At 43.7% G+C, this 23180-nt stretch overlaps 1 non-coding gene across 1 annotated transcript; it reads right to left on the reverse strand.

Moving 5' to 3' along the window:
* Nucleotides 1-4231: 4231 nt before the first annotated feature.
* On the reverse strand, nucleotides 4232-4419 carry LOC139263532 (U2 spliceosomal RNA). Its single transcript, XR_011593163.1, has one exon. It is a non-coding gene; the product is annotated as a U2 spliceosomal RNA (small nuclear RNA).
* Between the last annotated feature and the right edge of the window lie 18761 nt (nucleotides 4420-23180).

A 23180-nucleotide genomic window follows, 5' to 3' on the forward strand; every position in this document is an offset into this window, starting at 1 on the left:
TAGGCTCATAGCATCCTCCTCGCAGCTCACACTGCCACCCAACTTAGTGTCATCCGCAAATTTGGAGATACTACATTTAATCCCCTCGTCTAAATCATTAATGTACAATGTAAACAGCTGGGGCCCCAGCACAGAACCCTGCGGTACCCCACTAGTCACTGCCTGCCATTCCGAAAAGTACCCATTTACTCCTACTCTTTGCTTCCTGTCTGACAACCAGTTCTCAATCCACGTCAGCACACTACCCCCAATCCCATGTGCTTTAACTTTGCACATTAATCTCCTGTGTGGGACCTTGTCGAAAGCCTTCTGAAAGTCCAAATATACCACATCAACTGGTACTCCTTTGTCCACTTTATTGGAAACATCCTCAAAAAATTCCAGAAGATTTGTCAAGCATGATCTCCCTTTTACAAATCCATGCTGACTTGGACCTATCATGTCACCATTTTCCAAATGCGCTGCTATGACATCCTTAATAATTGATTCCATCATTTTACCCACTACTGAGGTCAGGCTGACCGGTCTATAATTCCCTGCTTTCTCTCTCCCTCCTTTTTTAAAAAGTGGGGTTACATTGGCTACCCTCCACTCGATAGGAACTGATCCAGAGTCAATGGAATGTTGGAAAATGACTGTCAATGCATCCGCTATTTCCAAGGCCACCTCCTTAAGTACTCTGGGATGCAGTCCATCAGGCCCTGGGGATTTATCGGCCTTCAATCCCATCAATTTCCCCAACACAATTTCCCGACTAATAAAGATTTCCCTCAGTTCCTCCTCCTTAATAGACCCTCTGACCACTTTTATATCCGGAAGGTTGTTTGTGTCCTCCTTAGTGAATACTGAACCAAAGTACTTGTTCAATTGGTCTGCCATTTCTTTGTTCCCCGTTATGACTTCCCCTGATTCTGACTGCAGGGGACCTACGTTTGTCTTTACTAACCTCTTTCTCTTTACATACCTATAGAAACTTTTGCAATCCGCCTTAATGTTCCCTGCAAGCTTCTTCTCGTACTCCATTTTCCCTACCCTAATCAAACCCTTTGTCCTCCTCTGCTGAGTTCTAAATTTCTCCCAGTCCCCAGGTTCGCTGCTATTTCTGGCCAATTTGTATGCCACTTCCTTGGCTTTAATACTATCCCTGATTTCCCTAGATAGCCACGGTTGAGCCACCTTCCCTTTTTTATTTTTACGCCAGACAGGAATGTACAATTGTTGTAATTCATCCATGCGTTCTCTAAATGTCTGCCATTGCCCATCCACAGTCAACCCCTTAAGTATCATTAGCCAATCTATCTTAGCCAATTCATGCCTCATACCTTCAAAGTTACCCTTCTTTAAGTTCTGGACCATGGTCTCTGAATTAACTGTTTCATTCTCCATCCTAATGCAGAATTCCACCATATTATGGTCACTCTTCCCCAAGGGGCCTCGCACAATGAGATTGCTAATTAATCCTCTCTCATTACACAACACCCAGTCTAAGATGGCCTCCCCCCTAGTTGGTTCCTCGACATATTGGTCTAGAAAACCATCCCTTATGCATTCCAGGAAATCCTCCTCCACCGTATTGCTTCCAGTTTGGCTAGCCCAATCTATGTGCATATTAAAGTCACCCATTATAACTGCTGCACCTTTATTGCATGCACTCCTAATTTCCTGTTTGATGCCCTCCCCAACATCACTACTACTGTTTGGAGGTCTGTACACAACTCCCACTAACGATTTTTGCCCTTTAGTGTTCTGCAGCTCTACCCATATAGATTCCACATCATCCAAGCTAATGTCTTTCCTAACTATTGCATTAATCTCCTCTTTAACCAGCAATGCTACCCCACCTCCTTTTCCTTTTATTCTATCCTTCCTGAATGTTGAATACCCCTGGATGTTGAGTTCCCAGCCCTGATCATCCTGGAGCCACGTCTCCGTAATCCCAATCACATCATATTTGTTAACATCTATTTGCACAATTAATTCATCCACCTTTTTGCGGATACTCCTTGCATTAAGACACAAAGCCTTCAGGCTTGCTTTTTTAACACCCTTTGTCCTTTTAGAATTTTGCTGTACAGTGGCCCTTTTTGTTCTTTGCCTTGGGTTTCTCTGCCCTCCACTTTTCCTCATCTCCTTTCTGTCTTTTGCTTTTGCCTCCTTTTTGTCTCCCTCTGTCTCCCTGTATAGGTTCCCATCCCCCTGCAATATTAGTTTAACTCCTCCCCAACAGCACTAGCAAACACTCCCCCTAGGACATTGGTTCCGGACCTGCCCAGGTGCAGACCGTCCGGTTTGTACTGGTCCCACCTCCCCCAGAACCGGTTCCAATGCCCCAAGAATTTGAATCCCTCCCTGCTGCACCACTGCTCAAGCCATGTATTCATCTGCGCTATCCTGCGATTCCTACTCTGACTATCACGTGGCACTGGTAGCAATCCCGAGATTACTACTTTTGAGGTCCTACTTTTTAATTTAGCTCCTAGCTCCTTAAATTCTTTTCGTAGGACCTCATCCCTTTTTTTACCTATGTCGTTGGTACCAATGTGCACCACGACAACTGGCTGTTCTCCCTCCCATTTCAGAATGTCCTGCACCCGCTCCGAGACATCCTTGACCCTTGCACCAGGGAGGCAACATACCATCCTGGAGTCTCGGTTGCGTCCGCAGAAACGCCTATCTATTCCCCTCACCATCGAATCCCCTATCACTATCGCGCTCCCACTCTTTTTCCTGCCCTCCTTTGCAGCAGAGCCACCTACGGTGCCATGAACTTGGCTGCTGCTGCCCTCCCCTGATGAGTCATCCTCCCCAACAGTACTCAAAGCAGTGTATCTGTTTTGCAGGGGGATGACCACAGGGGACTCCTGCACTATCTTTCTTGCACTGCTCTTCCTGTTGGTCTTCCATTCCCTATCTGGCTGTGGACCCTTCTCCTGCGGTAAGACCAACTCACTACACGTGATACTCACGTCATTCTCAGCATCGTGGATGCTCCAGAGTGAATCCACCTTCAGCTCCAATTCCGCAACGCGGACCGTCAAGAGCTCGAGGCGGATACACTTCCCACACACGTAGTCGTCAGGGACACCGGAAGTGTCCCCGAGTTCCCACATGGTACAGGAGGAGCATATCACATGACCGAGCTCTCCTGCCATGTCTTAACCTTAGATGCCCTTAAATTGGTAATAACAATGTTATAGTTCACTTACTGATATAAAAAATAAAAGAAAAGCTACTCACCAATCACCAGCCAATCACTTACCCCATTGGCTGTGACGTCACTTTTTGATTACTTTCTACTTCTATTTTGCTTTCTCTCCCGCTGTAGCTGCACCGGTATGCTTTTGACAGGTCGCTCCCCTCTCACCAACTGCCGCTGGCTCTCGATCTCCCGCTGGGCTTTTGACAGGTCGCTCCCCTCTCACCAACTGCCGCTGGCTCTCGATCTCCCGCTGGGCTTTTGACAGGTCGCTCCCCTCTCAGGGTACACAGTTTTTGGTGGTAGCTGAAGATGATAGTCTTCTCAATGTTTAACTAGGATGAGATATGGTTCATCCAGATGGGAATGTTGGTGAAGCAATCCAACGGTGGCAGTGGAGGAATCAAGAGAGCTGGTGGAGAATTAGAGCTGGATGGTACAAACATACCTGTGGAAGCTAACCCCTTGTCTGCAGATGATGTTGCTAAGGGGCAGCATGTAGACAGGCAAGAGGAGAGGGCCGAGGATGAACCCTTGGGAGTCTTCAGAGGTGATGGTTCAGGGGTGGTAAGAGAAGCCAGTGTTACAGATGCTCTGGCTGGGATTGGGTCGGTAACAGTGGAACCAAGCAAGGACAGACCTACTGAGCTGAACAATGGAGAGGCATTGGAGAAGAATAGTTCAGTTGACCTTGACGAAGGCTGCAGAGAGATCAAGGAGGATGAGGATTGATATTGCACCACAGATGGAGAGCAAAATACCACTTTATATGGCACAATTTATCATTGCAGCAATTTCTGGATATTGCAAGATTGATTTATAGTCCAATGTATTAGCACCAAAGTAGTTCTCTTACATGTGTAATAAGCCTCTGAATTTTGAAATCAGGAACAAAGATAAAAATACAGTTGAAGATTTGACAAATTTGGTGCTCCATCTGCTTAGTTTTTTTTTTGTTCATTCTTGTCAGATCAACTCCAGCGCCAAAGATCACTTTGCGCTATTACACTTGATCTTAGCCAAAAGGCCAAGAGGGGAAGCTGCACCGTTCCTGGAAACACTGCAATACCAGGTCGATGCGTGGAGTGGACGGAACAAGCCCCTGTTCCATCTCCCTGTTCCAAAAAACAATTTAATATTTGGTCCCCAGATAGGGGATATTAAACTGATAAGAACAGATACTACACTTGAGCTCCATCTGCTTAGTGCTGCTCAGCTGATGAAGGTGCTGGTGAAAATAGCACAGCAAACTGTTTAAAATCTCTGATGGTAGTTGGTGCAGTGACTGCTTTATCTCTGTGGCGTCTTTAACCCCAGGTGTCCTCTTCAAACAATACTGATATTAAACCACTTAACACAGCAAAATTCATGTTCAATGGACACGGTGCCAAAGAGTTTAACTGCTCTATCATTGAATTAACTTGAGCACAATGAGTAAGCTAATTCCTGCTTATTCATTTAATTCCCTGTTGCAGAAAACTGCCAAATCTATCTATGAAAGTTCATTAATGAGGCCTGAACAAGCAACAGAATAGTTCTCAAAAACATTTTTGCCACAAGTTTCCTCTTTTTTGGAAAACAGAAATAATGCAGAAAAACAGTGATGATTTCAGCTTATCTTTGTTTTCCAACAGCTTTAATGACCTCCTTCATCATTGTTGCCTTTAAATGGCAGTGGAAAAAAGAAACCCCATATTGAATCAGCATATAACAGGTTTTTGGCCATTTTTCTTTCACTATTCCAATCTGTCTTTTTTTTTTAAACCCTCGTGCAGGACAAACATAACAGAAAAATGTTATTCCCTATAGCTCTTTTGAATTCATGTTTCACTAAGAGCAAAGGGCAGAGGAAGAGATGCAGGCTATCACACTCTAGTTTAGTGAAGAATGAGCCTGGGAAATACGAGATCATTTTGCATCTAAGTTGATGAATTTGAAAATGGCTTGTTGTTTCTAGGCAACAGGGCAACACTGAACCTAAGAGAAAAGAACAAGGCCACTTCAAGGTGAAATCACAATAAATTGCATTTTATCCACTGTTTTATATTCATATTAAAGTTCAATTTCATACAATAATTTCTTCAAGGAGCAGCAGAGACCCGAGATCCAGCCATACCTATGCATTCATATTCATGGCCTACTCTGATAGATTAGCGTCTTATAACATCAATCCTATGTGTCTAATTTTAATCAAACGAAGAAAACAGCAATAGATTTATGTAATATGTAAGAGGAAAATTGTACAATATCTTTCTTACATGGTTGGTTAAGTAAACCAAATGACATGATCTGGAACGTTTTATCTGCAGCATAATACACTGTGGGCTTAAGTTTCTGAAACACTATCTTATTCTTTATTTTCAATCAATACTATATGAACGAGATGCATAGTCTGTGATAACAATTATAAAACGACCAACATGGATAATGGGAAAGCAGCCGATTTGGCAAATCAATATACTACCTGGAGAACCTTTCTGAACACTTTCTGAATATTTCAACATGGCATCCTTCTTCTGACAAAATAAACATAAATTCTTTAGGTTGATTAAAAAAAATCCCTGTGTGCTTTTAAGATGTGGCATTGGCTTTCTTCAGGGAGTAAACTCACCCCTTGCAGTTCACAACTTTTAAAAAATGTTTTATGGTAAAGGCGTAAATAGGTCAACTTGATTTATAGTAATGAAACATGGGATCTTCGTAGTTAGTCCGTCCTAAAAGGAACAAAGTTAAAGGATTAGTAACATATGATCCAGAACAAGATGGCATATCCGATGTATACAGCAGCTACTTCTGCTCAAATGTGCAATGAGTTGGTCAGAAGATGTACGAGCTTTCTTGTGGAGTTTAAGGAGATCTATCTGATCAAAATTGTTGCCAACATTTTTGACCTGCAATCAACAACAACAATAATAACTGGCATTTACATAGTGCCTTTGGCATAAGGAAAATGGACACCAAGTCATGGATGGAGAGATTAGGAGGAGCGGTCTAAAACTTGGTCAAAGATATGGGATTTAAAGAGGATCTTAAAGGAGAGGGAAGTAGAGAGGAAAAATGATTTAGGAAGGGAATTCCAAAGAATAGGACCTATTCAGCTGAAGCCACAGCTGCCAAGGGTGGAGTGAAGGGAGGATGGATGCACAAGAGGCCAGAGACAGAGGAATGGAGTTTGGGGTGGAGGAGGATTTAGAGCTGTTGAAAATTACAAAGATATGGAGGGGTTTGGAACATTTACACGAGGATGAGAATTTTAAATTTGAGGCATGAGGAGACTAGAACCAATGTAAGTCAGAGGACAAATGTGATGTGGGACTTGGTATGGGATAGGATATGGGCAACAAAATTTTGGATGAATTGAAGTTTATGGAAAAGGGAGGATGGGGGCTCTGTCCAAGAGACAAGCGGAGTAATCAAATCGAGAGGTGACAAAGGCTTTAATGAGGGTGTTGCACCATATGGGCTGACGTAGAAGTGGCGATGGCAGTGTTACAGAGGTGGAAGTAGACAGTCTTTCTGATGGAGTGAAAGTGGAGGCAGAATCTCAGTTCAGAGTCAGGCAGAAGGTTGAAAACAGTCAGGCTCAGTCTGAGCCATTCACCAGGGAAGGGGATGGAGTCTGTGCCGAGGGAACTGAGTTTGTAGCAGGGGCTGAAATTGATGGCTCTGGTCTTCCAAATGTTTAGCTGGAGAAAGTTACATCGGAACAGGAGTAGGCCATTCAGCCCCTCAAGCCTGTTCTGCCATTCAGTTAGATCATGGATGATCTGTATGTTAACTCCATCTATCCACCTTGGTTCGGTAACTCTTAATACCCATGCCTAACAAAAATCTACCAATCTCAGTTTTGAAATTTTCAATTGGCTTAACCTCAATAGCATTTTGCAGAAGTGAGTTCCAGATTTCCTTTAGTACAAGAGCCAAATACTGTGGATGCTGGAAATCTGAAATAAAACCAGAAAATACTCAACAGATCAGGCACCATCTGTGGAGAGAGGAACAGAGTTAAAATATTGGGTCGCTGACCCTTCTGCCTGATCTGCTGAGTATTTTCATTATTTTCTGTTTATATTCCAAATTTCCATTGCCCTTTGTGTGAAGAAATGTTTCCTGACATCACCCCTGAATAGCCCAGCTCTAATTTTAAAGTTATGCCCCCTTGTTCTAGACTCCCCACCAGAGGAAACAGTTTCTCTCTATGTACCCCATCAACTCCTTTGATTATCTTAAACAACTCAATTAGATCACCCATTAATCTTCTATATTCAAGGGAATACAAGTCTATGCAACCTGTCCTCATAATATAACCCTTTTGGCCCTGGTATCATTCTCGTGAATCTGTGCTGCAGCCCCTCCAAGGCCAATACGTCCGTTCTGAGGGGTGGTGCCTAGAACTGAATGCAGTACTCCAGGGGGATCTAACCAGAGCTCTGTACAGCTGTAACATAACGTCCACCCTTTTGTATTCCAGTCCTCTTGAAATTAAGGCCAACATTTCATTAGCCTTTTAAAATTATTTTTTGTACCTGCCACTAGGTTTTAGTGATTTCTGCACTTGGACCCGTAAATCTCTCTGCTCATCCACATTTCCTAGCTTCTTGCCATTTAGAAAATACTTCCTTAGGTCCAAAGTGGATGATCTCACACTTCCCCACTTTGAACTCCATCTGTCACTTAATCAATCAATGTCCCTTTGAAACTTGCTGCTCCCATCTGCACTACTTACTGTGCCCCCTAACTTAGTGTCATCAGCAAACTTAGATATACGGTTCCCTATTCCTTCATTTATAAATATAGTGAAAAGCTGTGGCTCCAGTACAGATCACTGGGGGACACCACTCTTCACATCCTGCCAATTTCAGTACAGACCCATTATCCATACTCTCTGTCTCCAACCTGCGAACCAATTCCCTAGCCAAGCCAATAGGTTGCCTCCAATTCCATGCGTTCTTATTTTTGTTAGCAGTCTCTTATGTGGAACCTTGTCAAATGCCTTCTGGAAGTCCATATAAATAACAAACATAGATACTAACTTATGTACCAAGTTTGTTATCTCCTCAAAAAATTCAACTAGGTTTGTGAGACATGACTGACTCTTTACAAATCCATGCTGGCTCTCTTTGATTAGCTCATATTTGTCAGTTAAAGTACATTTAGGAGCAAAATGGGTCTATAGCTCTTACAGTGGCCTAGACTTTCCATTTTTTTTGCATCGATACCGCCTACTTAACGTCCATTTTAACGCTGAGATGGTATAACCCCCAGATATCGCCCATTTAGCAACAAAATGGAAACTAACACCCATGTATCGCTCACTTATCATCCAGCGTTACTTTCAGCATGTAGTTAACACCGAGAATTAATAATACCACCCGCCCACTTTTTTTTGCTGTAAAGACCAGAATGGGTGAAACTAACACCCATAATATCGGCAAGTGTTACTTTCGGCATCTTGCCCACATATCGCCGAAAATATCACTCGCCGAAAAAAATGCTGAGAAAAAGTTGCTCTCACCTGAACTAAACCCAATGAACGTCATTTTGTAAATCAGAGGTCAGTTCATATAAAAGCCTGCTTCAACCTCTGGGGAGTTTTGATGTACTGTGGAGTTCTTTTAAGGTGATTTGAACATCTGAACAAACATCTTATCATACTGTGGATGATTTGAATTTATTTTAGGTGTTTTAGTAGGTAAATTTATTGTTTGTGAACAATAGGTATAATAATGATTGTTATTATAATGGGGCCTGTAATTTCTCAGCCTGTCTTGATGACTGCGCACATGCTGCAGACTAGAGATGGCAGAAGGTATATTCAACAGCATATGTGCCCAATCAAAGAGGTGGCAGATTGCTGAGGGGGATGAGAACTTGCACCCCACGCACTTACAGGGAGAAGCTGTCTTACCTGAACTTGTCCGATTACACGTGCCTCAGGAGACTGCACTTCTGCAAAGAGGTTATCAGTGAGATATGCCAGCTCATCAGAGGAGATCTGCAGCCTGCCAGCACCATTAGGACCAAACTATCCGTTGAAGTCAGGGTCACTGAGGCACTTGCCTTCTACGCATCGGGTTCCTTTCAGGCCTCAGCTGGCAACATTTGCACTGTATCTCGTCGTTGACCACCAGCAAATTATAATGGCAGTAAATGCAAAATTTGCGGGCAGCGTCCATGATGCTCGCATCCTGCGTGAAAGCGCTGTATCTGACATGTTTACCAGTCAGCCACAAGGTCAATGCTGGATGCAAAAGAGCCAAAGGTGGGCAGTGGAAACGTTACAAGGATACACGCAAAGCCTCCCTGATAAAATGCGACATCCCCACTGACACCTGGGAGCCTCTGGCCAAAGACCACCCTAAATGGAGAAAGTGCATCCGGGAGGGTGCTGAGCACTTCGAGTCTCAACGCCGAGAGCATGCATAAATCAAGCGCAGGTAGCGGAAAGAGCATGCGGCAAACCAGTCCCACCCATCCCTTCCCTCAACGACTATTAGTCTCACCTGTGACAGAGTCTGTGGCTCTCGTATTGGACTGTTCTGCCACCAAAGAATTCACTTCAGGAGTAGAAGCAAGTCTTCCTCGATTCCGAGGGACTGCCTATGATGGTGATGATGATGATGTTGGTGCTTGGTGACAAAGGATATGGCCTCGCTACCTGGCTGATGAACCCCCTGCATGACACCCACACAGAAGCCGAGAAACGATATAATGAGAGCCACATATCCACATGCAATATCATCGAGAATACCATTGGAGTGCTTAAGCAGCACTTTAGATGCCTGGACCACTCAGGAGGTGAGTTACAATACCACCCTGAGCAGGTAGCTCATTCGTAGTGGTGTGCTGCATGCTGCACAACTTGGCTATCAGGAGGGGACAAGAATTACCAGAAGGGACTGCCAGTCCACCTCAGGAGAAAGAGGAAGAGGAGGACGAGGAGGTGGACGCGGACCTCGGGGCAGACAATCAGGCTGACGATGAAACCATGCTCCGCTCCCCCCCCCGTAGACTGCAGGAAAAAGCACGTGGTGGCTACATAGCTGCAAGATTCTTACATCAGCAGCTCATAAATAAGCGCTTTGCTTGAAATAACATTGGTAGTATTTACAAAGTTGCAAGACTGCTGTGTCTGCAGCTCATTCACGAATGGTGTGCATTACCTTGGTGATAGTTAAAGTTTAAGTTAATTCAAGTGACGTTGAATTATCCCCTTTCATGTTAAGGAATCACCAGTGTGTAACGGGTGCAGCTATCTGAGACAATGCGCAACAAGGTTATGTGAAATAAAAAACATTTAATGAGAACATTTGTATAAAATCATAACTATAACAGTAAAACTCACCCCACCCCAAATTGATGACATTTATATCATTCATAAAAGTGTTCACATTTCAAACAAAACTTCATAATCAAAGAACACAAATGCAAAAAAACAAGGTATCCCCCTCAAATGCAAAAAAACAAGGTATCCCCCTTCCCCTTTCCCCAAACCTCCCAACAAAATAGCAACCACAACATAAAAATACTGTGACCAGTACAACTCCTGCGTCCATGCACCTCACTTTCCTTTCCCCGCTCCCCCCCCCACCCCGCTTCGCCTCCCTACATCTACCCCTTCCTCTTCCCATCCTGACTCCAAGCCGCCTTGCCGAGGAGCTCCTCAGGCATTGCTTCATGACGGCAGAACCTCTGATTGGCCAGATACGGGAGAGGATGGTCCTGAGATTGGAATGTCCTCTGGGCCAGAAGCAAGATCTTCCTCCTGGCTCTCATGTGTCATTGGCAATGGGGGTGCGGCAATTTGGAGCGCTCCAGGACCACTGGGAGCCCTCTGCCACCAGTGTTCCTGGCTATCACCTCCAAGGCCTCCGCCATCCATGGCACGTACTCAGTGATGGTGGTGGACATGCTGGCCAGCTGTTGGGATATGCCCCCCATTGTCTGTTGGGATCTGCTGAACTATGTCAACATTCCTCCTGGACAAGTGTACCATGTCCCTGCCCAGATCTGCTGATCGTGGAGCAGACCTGCTGCATCGAACCAACCTCCACGTGATCAGCGCCGTCATGGAGACACCTCGGGTGCCCTGCGGCAAGCTGCTTGGGCCCGCTACCTCTACGGTGGAGGAGGGAATGGCCGCGGAAGCACTAGATGTAATCGGTGTCGAATGCATTATGGAGTTTGGCGATGCAGGCTCCTCGAAGTTCGCACTGTCATCCATGGAGAAGGCACCCTGCAGTTCCATGGGCAATAATCGGCACTCCTCAGCACCAGATGTCCGATTGTCTGGCGACACCTGCCCCGGACCCGCAGGTCCTGGGTTCGATGTTGTTGCATGGGGCCGCGCTGCTGGCTGAGCTACAAAACATAAATGAGATTATTTATGAGATAAGAAATAGGAGCAGGAGTAGGCCATATGGCCTCTCGAGTTTGCTCCGCCATTTAATATGATCTTGGCTGATCCAATCATGGACTCAGGTCCACTCCCCATAACCCCTTATTCCATTATCGGTTAAGAAACTGTCTATCTCTGTCTTAAATTTATTCAATGTCCCAGCTTCCACAGCTCTCTGAGGCAGCGAATGCCACAGATTTACAGCCCTCTGAGAAAATAAATTTCTCCTCATCTCAGTTTTAAATGGGCAACCCCTTATTCTAAGATTATGCCCTAGGGTTCAAGTCTCCCCCATCAGTGGAAACATTCTCTCTGCATCCACCTTGTCAAGCCCCCTCATAATCTTATACGTTTCGATAAGATCACCTCTCAATCTTCTAAATTCCAATGAGTAGAGGCCCAACCTACTCAACCTTTCCTTATAAGTCAACCCCCCTCATCCCCGGAATCAACCTAGTGAACCTTCTCTGAACTGCCTCCAAAGCAAGTATATCCTTTCTTAAATATGGAAACCAAAACTGCACGCAGTATTCCAGGTGTGGCCTCACCAATATAGCTGTAGCAAGACTTCCCTGCTTTTATACTCCATCCCCTTTACAATAAAGGCCAAAATTCCATTGGGAATTAGTGGGAATTGGTTATTAGAGGAGAAGGGGGTGCTAGGGTCACAAGGAGATTCCAACACTAACACAGCATATGCATGATAAAAGCACCACCGCTATCAAAATCGTCACAGACATCACATTTCATGACCATGTCCAAATTCTGCATTGCGATGATTCTCATGAGGCCATTATTATTTATATAACACTTTTATCAATCATCTAACATATATAATTGGTTGGATATGAGTAGGTATGGCATCTATTGATTTTACATCACGCAATGGTGTATATTTTACTCACATGGCATCACATCAGGTTCTGTTCCTGCTTGCGTGGCCGACCGGGGGTGGTTCCCCACTAGTGCCAGCACCCGCTCCTCGATGTCGGCGAGCTCGATGATGACTGGTGGCCCGCCACCCGTTCGCCTCTGCTCGGCCCTATTCCTCGAAAGCTTCTTCTGTAAAAGGTAACACCAGCACGACATGGTATGAGATCATTGTGTGAGATCATTGCTAGGTACTGTCACAGAGACTGATACAACACATAACCGACAGATGTAATCATGATTATGATGAAAATTATTATTTACCTAAAGACCTACACCGTCAACGCAGCCTTTGAGTAAAACATTCCCGGTATAAGTGCAAGACATTACTCCTGATTTTAATCACTCACTACACTTACAATTTAAATTATATAAATATATAAGTCAATGCAAATAAATATGTTTACTCTGGCGGATCTGACAAAGTTGTTCCAGCGCTTGCGGCACTGGTTGCTTTCAAGCACCTCGTTCATCGCCGACGAGACCACCTCAGCTATGAAGGCCCATAGCTTCTGGTAGACCTTTGGGGTGGGCTTCCCACGCACACCCCGGGTCAATTGACCCCAGCGTGACTCCACCGCCTGCAGGAGGGAGGCATTTGCCTTGTCGGAGAATCTCCGAGCTCATTTTCGTCCTCCCAATAGATCCTCTCCCACCTTTCACCAGCGTCCTCAGTCTCCACAGCGTGTTGTGTCGCCTCCTCCATGCCTTCCATTGTAATTATATTTTTTTTGCTAAAATCTCCATGCACACAACATTATTTGTGCTCTGAATTCTTTTTGCTGCTTGTAAATCTCTCTCCTACAACAGCCAAAAAAAGCACACAACGCACCCACACACGCTTTCAGTTCCTCTCTGCTCCCTCTCTCTCTCCTCTTCGGTGCATGTATTGATGACCCCTGACCACCTGAAATGTGGGAAGCGACCGTTGCCATAGTGTTGCTATGGACGCCGACAGTTTACAGCAGAAGATCAAAAAATTTAACAGGCTAACGCCCATTTCAGATCACTCGCAGTAACGCCCATTTTATAAAATAGAAAGTTGGGGTTTGAAAATGGGGGCGATAATCCAGAGATCTCAAATCCATATTTACCGCCAACACTGGAAACAACGCCCATTTTTGCCGATCTGCACAAAAGTGGAAAGTCTGACCCATTATGTTGGTTTTTCATTCCTTTTTTAGTTAAGACTGAGATTGATGTACTGTTGAGAGTTGAATTAATATAACTGGGTATTTGCAAACATCAAACATGATCTGAACAGAATGAAAGTATTATTCTGCTCACATTAACCCCAAACGGTCAACACCTGGAATGCTTTGCGAGTGACATTATCAACAAGGACGACACTGATCGCAACCCCAGTTACACTTCTGTGAAGGAAAAAACATAAAAACATAGAAAATAGGTGCAGGAGTAGGCCATTCAGCCCTTCGAGCCTGCACCACCATTCAATAAGATCATGACTGATCATTCACCTCAGTACCCCTTTCCTGCTTTCTCTCCATACCCTTTGATCCCTTTAGCCGTAAGGGCCATATCCAACTCCCTCTTGAATATATCTAACGAACTGGCATCAACAACTCTCTGTGGAAGAATTTAATATTGCTTGTTAAATGGTATAAAGCAGACTTCACAGAACCCAAAATTATTCCAGTCCCTCAAATGTTGTAGGTTCCATCTATCATGTCTCAATGATGTGCCATTATCCCAACCTCTGAAGAATGTCCCTACTGTATCAGTGTGACATTTTTATTTTCCATCAGCCATTCTTATGGTACATCTAAGTGAGGTTGCTGTTTTACTTCCATTTTGTGTTATGTGCCTGTGTCCCCTAGGAACTGGATTGATTTCACCTAGGATCAAGTTAATTTCACCTAGCACCTCGAAACCCAGAAGAGAGATTCGGGTTTCATTCCATCAGCCCTTATCCCAGAGGTAAAAAATATAATGTGCTAACCGACTGTGCCAAGGAGATGTTTATTTTTTTTTTAAGACTACAGTGTAAGTCACACTTTGCATGTAAAGCTTTCTGGATTGCAGACAAAAGTCACAAACACTCAGGATTTTGTACTACCTCATGTAATGTTCTTTTTGGCATCCATCTCACATTAGTCTACATCACAAGCAGTTGATATTTTTATGCAGTGAATGATAAAGTGCAAGAATATGTCCAAAAAAAAAATAAGAGTCTGATGACTTGATGGATGTGCTCTTCTCCTCACTGACAGTGTTGAAATGGTAGGGGCATTTTCCTCTGTATGCAGTCAATTTGGTGCCATATTTTCATCCTTGCCTATTCATTGTATATCTCCATTGTAGATCACCTTCACCAATGCCACTTTTAAGCTCATAAGGAGCATTCTGCATGTCTTAACATTCCTCCTTTTTAAAGCAAAGAAAGAGAAAGATTTGCGTTTATTTACTCCGCCTTCCACGTCCACGTCCAGGGGAGAGTGCTACCCACTGAGTCACAGCTGACCAGTGTTTAATTATTGGTGACTGCTTTAATCCAGGCATTATGATAACTGGTAATGTTAGCTCATTTATTTTGGACCTTTAATTGCTTATCTTCTACCAATAAACTGTTTGAAAAAAAACGTCAAGTTCTTGTTCCCTGAAACATAGCTTACAAGATGGTGTTGCTTTGCTTGTTTTTTTCCCCCCCACATATACTGCCCACACGTATTTGCGATCAAAGGTGAATGGTCCATTTCTGGTACTCAAGCTGCTCAATTTGCGGTAGTAATACAGCAACAACAACTTGTATTATATAATGTCTTTATGTAGTAAAACATCCCAAGGCACTTTGCAGGATTATTATAAGGCAAACATGGCCTAATATACTGTTGAAGATAAATTGCTACACAATAATGTGCCATCCTGGCCTGGAAATATATCGCTGTTCTGTCATTTTCGCTGGGTGAAAATCCTGGAACTCCCTCCCTAACAACACTGTGGGAATACCTTCACCATACGGACTGCAGCTGCTCATCACCATCTTCTGAAGGACAATTAGGGATGGGCAATAAATGCTGGCCTTGCCAGCGACAGCCATATCCCGTGAACGAATAAAAGAATGTGAAGTTTGGAATACCCATGCATGACTTGTGCATATGCCGTAAAAAGAGCTTTTTTCCCTTGCACAGAGATAAGTGAAGAACTGAAAAGTAAATGCCTAGGAGTTATGTTGCTTACCCATACGGTTAATTTCCACATTAACCACCAAAAACATAAGACAGGCCATGCGCCATTTGTCGCCTCCTTTTATTTGAAGAGCATATCTTACCTCGATGCATCCTGTCACTGTTTGGAGAACAATGCGTTCTGGGTTTCTGTTGGTCAGTTTGGAGTGTCTCTTAACTCCACATGTGCTCCTCTCTGCTCTGGAGGACAGACAGGATATTTTGGACCTCTCATCAGCACACATTTTGACAAAATAATTTTGTGCATTTTGACAGGTTTTGCGCATCCAAATACACATTTCATACACGCAACGATGGAAAATTAATTAAAATCGTTATTTTCTTTGGAAGATTTTCATTCTTGGCATTTTCTGTTTTGAATAGGCTCATTGTGATGCCACACAACATAATATATCGTTCTAGGTCAATAGCATTTGTAATATTTGCAAAAATCTTTAAAACAGATGTTAGAACATGCCTCACACTTCCTCAACATCCTGGTTTAATTCTCCAATTAGTCAGTTGCAGGGCAGGTTATAAAATTCCCCCTGCAGAAGTTGAACTAAATCTTTGAAGACATTACGATGAGTTGCTGCAAACATTGGAGCATCTTAATCAGATTTGCCAGGTACATTAGATTTTGACAATGGCGCTGGTGGCAGCAGTGTTGGGGGACTTTTCCATTCAGTCATTACTCTTCCAGATATCAGTAGCATCTCCTGCTGACTCTCACCGGCCTATATCAACAGGGGGCAGAAAGAAAGCCTGCTGCAGAGCCAGAGAGCTGATGTGGGAGCTAGACATAAATAAAATGGCAACAGCTCATGAATCAGGTATAGCACTGCATTTTTTACAAGGTAACACCCTGCCTACTGCAGCAGGTTGCATGGCTTCTAACTAGTGTTTGAGTAGCAGAGCTCCCTACAGTTACATAGGAATGTAGGAACAGAAGTAGGCCATTTAGCCCCTCGAGCCTGTTCCGTCATTCAATTAGATTGTGGCTTGTCTGTAACTTAACTCCATATTCCCATCCTGGTTCTGTAACACTTCATATCCTTGCCCAACAAAAATTTATCAATCTCAGTTGTGAAATTTTCAATTGATCTAGCCTCAACAACTTTTTGGGGAGAGTATTTCAGATTCCCACCATCCTTTGTGTGAAGCAGTGCTATCTGACATTTTTATTGTTTCTTTCCAGCAAGAGATTCAGGTCAAGGTTGATAGCTATATTTGGAGGGTATGTAGGTGCATTACAAATTACATTACAAAAATAAATGATGCAAGCAAGACACCATGTCCACATGAACTGCTAATATATCAACATTGTTGGTGTTCATACTCATTCTACCACAGCTACTTATTAAGATTTTTCAAATGATAATGGGGTGGCATTTACAGGTTAGTAGAGAAGATTGTTAAGCTGGCAGGCCACAGTAATATTCATGGGAAGATGGAGTAGGAGAGGGGGCACTTAAATGGACTGGAAGAAACATTAGAGAACTGTTCAATCAAAAATGAATTTGAAAGATCCTTGTTCCATGGGGTCAAAATGGAGGGCAGTCCTCATTGCAACAGTCATCAAATCCAGTGCAATTTTTATGACAATAATATTTTTGAACCAATATGTGTAGACAATATCTTAAAACTATTCAATACAAAATGACAAATAATGCGATCCCCAGCATGCTGAATATCCTTTGCCACCCTTTTTACCTCTTGCAACTCCCTATTCTAATAATACCCAGTCATTTTAAAGCAACAATATCCTTCTTAACCTGACAATTTCAGTCTGTCCTAAACCCATCTGTAATCCTCCTGTGCCAGTGCGGTTTCAAACATACTAGAATTACCAACAGATTAATGCGATAAGATTTAAAATGCTTTCAAACGAAGAAAGCAGAATAAGTTATTACAGAAATTTGAAGAATAATAATAATTTAACTTATATATTCCATTACTGACTGAGCTGACGGAAAATAATTTAGTAGTAGTGGTGGTCACCTACAAAGCACCCCTTCAGGACCAATGCAGTGGCAAGTACTACCTTTATTAGGAATAATTTTATCCTATGCCTATTTCCTGAAGGAAATGCCTCATTATGTCTTCTTTTACAAAAAAATCTCTTCATTTTCTTCTTTTCCAATCCACCTTGCACATCTCTGGAGGAAAATTTCCTCCAGTTGCTATGTATTACCAACTTTGTAAATATGGTGGGGAAATCTCCTATGCTCATTATTGTTAATTAAATTGTACGTGCTTTCTAAATGAACAGGCTTCTGATTCACTAAAAAGAAAAGTCTTCACACCTTGTTAACTGTGTTGCTGACACAAATTAACCAGAGGAAATCTTCCCACCGATACTTGGAAGGATAGAACAATCTGACTTGGACGAATGGTGTCTTTCCCATCCCCCAACCAACCTATGCCAATTAGTAAATAGTCAATGGCTCTTATGCAATCAGTCTGACTTACTTTCTCAGTGATCTTTTGACTGTGTGTCCAAGGTGCCAATTTCTTCTTAATTTGCATGGAGAATAAGAGTGAGGGTGGTCTCTGTGATTTCCCTCCAGTCTACCAATCTGAGTCAGAAGGTTGTAGGTTCAAGTCCCACTGCAGAGACTTGAGCACAAACATCTAGGCTAACACTCCGATGCAGTACAGAGGCAGTGCTGCACTGTCGGAGGTCTTTCAGATGAGATGTTAAACCGAGTCCCTGTCTGATCGCTCAGGTGGATGTAAAAGTACTATTCCGAAGAAGAGCAGGAGAGTTATCCCCAGTGCCTTGGCCAATATTTATCTCTCAATCAACATCACTAAAACAGATTATCTGGTCATTGTCACATTGCTGTTTGTGGGACCTTGCTGTGCGCCACATTTCTTATCCTACATTACAACAGTGACTACACTTCAAAAGTACTTCATTGGCTGTAAAGCGCTTTGGAATGTCCTAAGGTTGTGAAAAGCGCTATATAACTTAAAGTCTTTCTTTCTTTCTTTCTTTAAGTGCTGCATGCATGACGCATCCATTTCCCTGGTAGTCCCTGCTTCCTCCCCCCTCATATGTTGTCAGGTTTAATACTTTAGAGTTCAGGTTTGGTGTTTGACAGTTGGACTTTAAACACAAGCCCTGCAAACAATCCAAACACTCCTCCCAACCTCTTGGGTTTTCTTTCCTCTGCGGAAAAGCCAGGAGGCTCGTATCAGTCACTTACAGCAGATACGGTGACATGGATTACCCATTCAAGCCTATTTACTTTTCCATCGCCGCTGTGAATACATCAGAATGTATTAACTTGATTGATGAAGCTCTCAGCTACATATAATTCATTCATAAATGATTATAGAAGTATCCTGGCATGTGAGAAACATGTGGTGTAAGGGTATAGATGGGCAGGGTTAGTGAGAATTCCCAGTTTTGGGCTCACGCTGGAGTGAGAATGTTTTTTCCTCCAAACAGGAACCCTGACAGAATTGACAGAACTAACACATCCTCCATTTGCAGCAGTCAACTCCGAATGTCAGTCGTTGAACTACCAAGCATTCAGCTTTCAAGTCTGCACACGAACTAAAATCAGCAGGAAAACTGCACACCTTTTTAAAATAATTACAATACACAACATGTAAAATTATTAGGACTTAGTGATTTATTGAAAAAGAAACCATTGAATGCAGTCAGATATCCTATACTTACACTTCTCACCACACCAATGTATGAATTCGATTCCCTGCTCCTGCCATCCTGCTAGCCTCTTTAACTGATGCTGCCAATTTAATGTTAATTGGTGCCAAATTATCAGTTTTGTGCTATGGCTCTGTCCATTAGGTTGCAGATTGGACACAGCATAAATGTTCCCACAATTCAATAAGTGACACTAATTGGACAATCAGGGTGTCCTGGTTTAAGAAGCAGCAATGCCACACAGAAGTTTATTTCTGAGGTTGGGATTTAAAAAAATTAATCAATAAGGATAATTAAATCTTCAAACGGGAATACTTAAACCATAAGTGCCCCATTTTTCGAGGGACACAAACGTAAGATTCAAATTATGAAAAAACTAACTTTAACAAGAATTTATCAAATTATAATTTTGTGAGATTGGGATTAACGTATTTTGTTGCTTTTTTATCATCACTATCATCTCTCCACAGCTGTATTGGATAATTTACTTACAGGTATCTGGCATAATTTAAATATAGGCCGGTTTGCTGCAAATAGTTCTTTTTGCTCGTTACAGTAATGGTGTGTGATGCCAGAACTGGTGCGACATTGGTTCCTTGACTGCCCATTAATAACCTCAATGCTGCAAGGAGGTGCTGAGTGAAGAGAAGGCAGGTGCTTCTCCATGTTAGAGGGAAGGAATGAGGGAGATAGGAGGAAGAAAAATTAGATAAGAGGTTTTCACTGGACTGTTCTTGCCTCCTCAAAAAATTCGATTACGTTTGCCTACCTTTCATAAATCCATGCGGGCTCTCTCTGATCAACTGAACATGTTCAAGGTGTTCAGTGACCCTATCCGTAATTATAAGACTCTAGTAATTTCCTGACAACAGATGTTAGGCTACCTGGTCTATAATTCCCTGGTTTCCCTCTCTCACCATTCTTAAATAGCGGAGTGACATGCTCAATTGTCCAATCTAACACAATGGTTCCTGAATTGAGAGAACATTGGAAGATTATAGTTAGGGCATCTGCAATGTGCTCACCGACTTCCTTTAAACCCTGGGATGGAAACTGTTATGTCTTAGATAAGGAGTCAGACTAGATACTGCAAGTTCAAAGTAAATGTGACCGTAGTCCTTTATTACAGATCTCAGAGTGTCTCTCCAGCCTGTGAGGCCTCCTTATATACAGGTGCTCCCAAGGGATTGTAGGATCCCTTGGGACTCCAGGGGATAAGGCCTCTGGTGGTTAGGCATGGTAATTACAGGTTTACATACATAACAACACTCCTCCCGCCCCCCTCCCGCCGCCCCCCCCCCTCCAAAGTCAATGGTGTAACTATTTACAATGTGAGTCGATCTGGGGCCTTCCTTTCCCTGGTTGATCATCTCGATGCAAATGCTGGTGTTGGTGAGTCGTGTGTTGGACCTTCGCTGGGTTGCTGCGTAGCTGGCCTTGCTGGACTGCTGGGGGTGGTTAGTCTTGCTGGGCTGCTGCGGGTGATGGGTTCTGCTTCGTGGTCAACCGTTGGGTCGGTTGCCACTTGTGTGTGTGTTGGAGGGTCGGGAAAGGTAGAGTCTATTGTGGGTTGTTCTGGATAATCCGTAAATCTGAGTTTGGTTTGGTCCAAGTGTTTTCTGCAGGTGAGTCCATTTGCGAGTTTGACCACAAACACCCTACTCCCCTCTTTGGCCAAAACAGTGCCAGCAATCCACTTGGGACCTTGTCCATAGTTCAACACAAATACAGGATCATTCGCGTGACACACTTGCGCAATCATGAAATGTATTCTGTTGAAGCTGCCTGCTCTCTACCTGTTCATGTAGATCAGGGTGGACCAACGAGAGCCTTGTCTTAAGTGCCCTTTTCATAATCAGTTCAGTGGGAGGGACTTGTGCAGTAACTAAGCAGGACTCGGGATAAGTGAGTCTGCAGTGAGCCTCCAGTTACCCTTTTCAAGCTCTGCTTGATTGTTTGAACTGCTTGTTCTGCCTGAGCATTGCACGCTGACGTAAACGGGGCAGACGTGACATGTTTGATCTCATTGCGGGTCATGAATTCCTTGAATTTGGCATTGGTAAAGCACGGCCCATTGTCACTTACAAGGACATCAGGCAGGCCGTGCATGGCAAACATGGCCCGTAGGCTTTCAATGGTGGCAGCGGACGTGCTTGCCGACATTATCACACATTCAATCCACTTGGAGTATGCATCTACAACCACTAAAAACATTCTTCCCAAGAATGGGCCTGCATAGTCGACATAAACCCTAGACCACGGTTTGGAGGGCCAAGACCATAAACTTAGTGGCGCCTCCCTGGGTGCATTGATAAACTAGGAACATGTATTACATTTGTGCACACAGGACTCTAAGTCTGCATCGATCCTGGGCCACCACACGTGGGATCTGGCTATCGCTTTCATCTTTACAATGCCTGGGTGGGTACTGTGGAGATCACTAATGAAAGTGTCCCTGCCCTTTTTTGGCACAACTACCTGATTGCCCCATAGGAGGCAGTCTGCCTGTAAAGACATTTCATTTTTGCGCCGCTGGTACGGCTTTATTTCTTCCTGCATCTCTAACGGGACACTAGACCAACTCCTGTGGAGCACAAATTTTTTACTAAGGACAATAAGGGGTCCTGGCTCATCCAGGTTCTAATCTGTTGGGCGGTAACAGGTGATTGATCATTCTCGAATGCTTCCATTACCATAACTAAATCTGCAGGCTGTGCCATCTCCACCCCGGTGGTGGGCAATGGTAGCCTACTGAGAGCTTCGGCACAGTTCTCTGTGCCTGGCCTGTAGCAGATGGTATAGTTGTATGCGGACAACGTGAGCGGCCATCTCTGGATGCGGACCGATGCATTCGTATTTATCCTCTTATTCTCAGAAAAGAGGGATATCATAGAAACATAGAAACATAGAAAATAGGTGCAGGAGCAGGCCATTCAGCCCTTCTAGCCTGCACCGCCATTCAATGAGTTCATGGCTGAACATGAAACTTCAGTACCCCCTTCCTGCTTTCACGCCATACCCCTTGATCCCCCGAGTAGTAAGGACTTCATCTAACTCCCTTTTGAATATATTTAGTGAATTGGCCTCAACTACTTTCTGTGGTAGAGAATTCCACAGGTTCACCACTCTCTGGGTGAAGAAGTTTCTCCTCATCTCGGTCCTAAATGGCTTACCCCTTATCCTTAGACTGTGACCCCTGGTTCTGGACTTCCCCAACATTGGGAACATTCTTCCTGCATCCAACCTGTCCAAACCCGTCAGAATTTTAAACGTTTCTATGAGGTCCCCTCTCACTCTTCTGAACTCCAGTGAATACAAGCCCAGTTGATCCAGTCTTTCTTGATAGGTCAGTCCCACCATCCCGGGAATCAGTCTGGTGAATCTTCGCTGCACTCCCTCAATAGCAAGAATGTCCTTCCTCAAGTTAGGAGACCAAAACTGTACACAATACTCCAGGTGTGGCCTCACCAAGGCCCTGTACAACTGTAGCAACACCTCCCTGCCCCTGTACTCAAATCCCCTCGCTATGAAGGCCAACATGCCATTTGCTTTCTTAACCGCCTGCTGTACCTGCATGCCAACCTTCAATGACTGATGTACCATGACACCCAGGTCTCGTTGCACCTTCCCTTTTCCTAATCTGTCACCATTCAGATAATAGTCTGTCTCTCTGTTTTTACCACCAAAGTGGATAACCTCACATTTATCCACATTATACTTCATCTGCCACGCATTTGCCCACTCACCTAACCTATCCAAGTCACTCTGCAGCCTCATAGCATCCTCCTCGCA

This window comes from Pristiophorus japonicus, chromosome 4 (genome assembly GCF_044704955.1).
Source record: "Pristiophorus japonicus isolate sPriJap1 chromosome 4, sPriJap1.hap1, whole genome shotgun sequence".
Classification (NCBI taxonomy): domain Eukaryota; kingdom Metazoa; phylum Chordata; class Chondrichthyes; family Pristiophoridae; genus Pristiophorus; species Pristiophorus japonicus.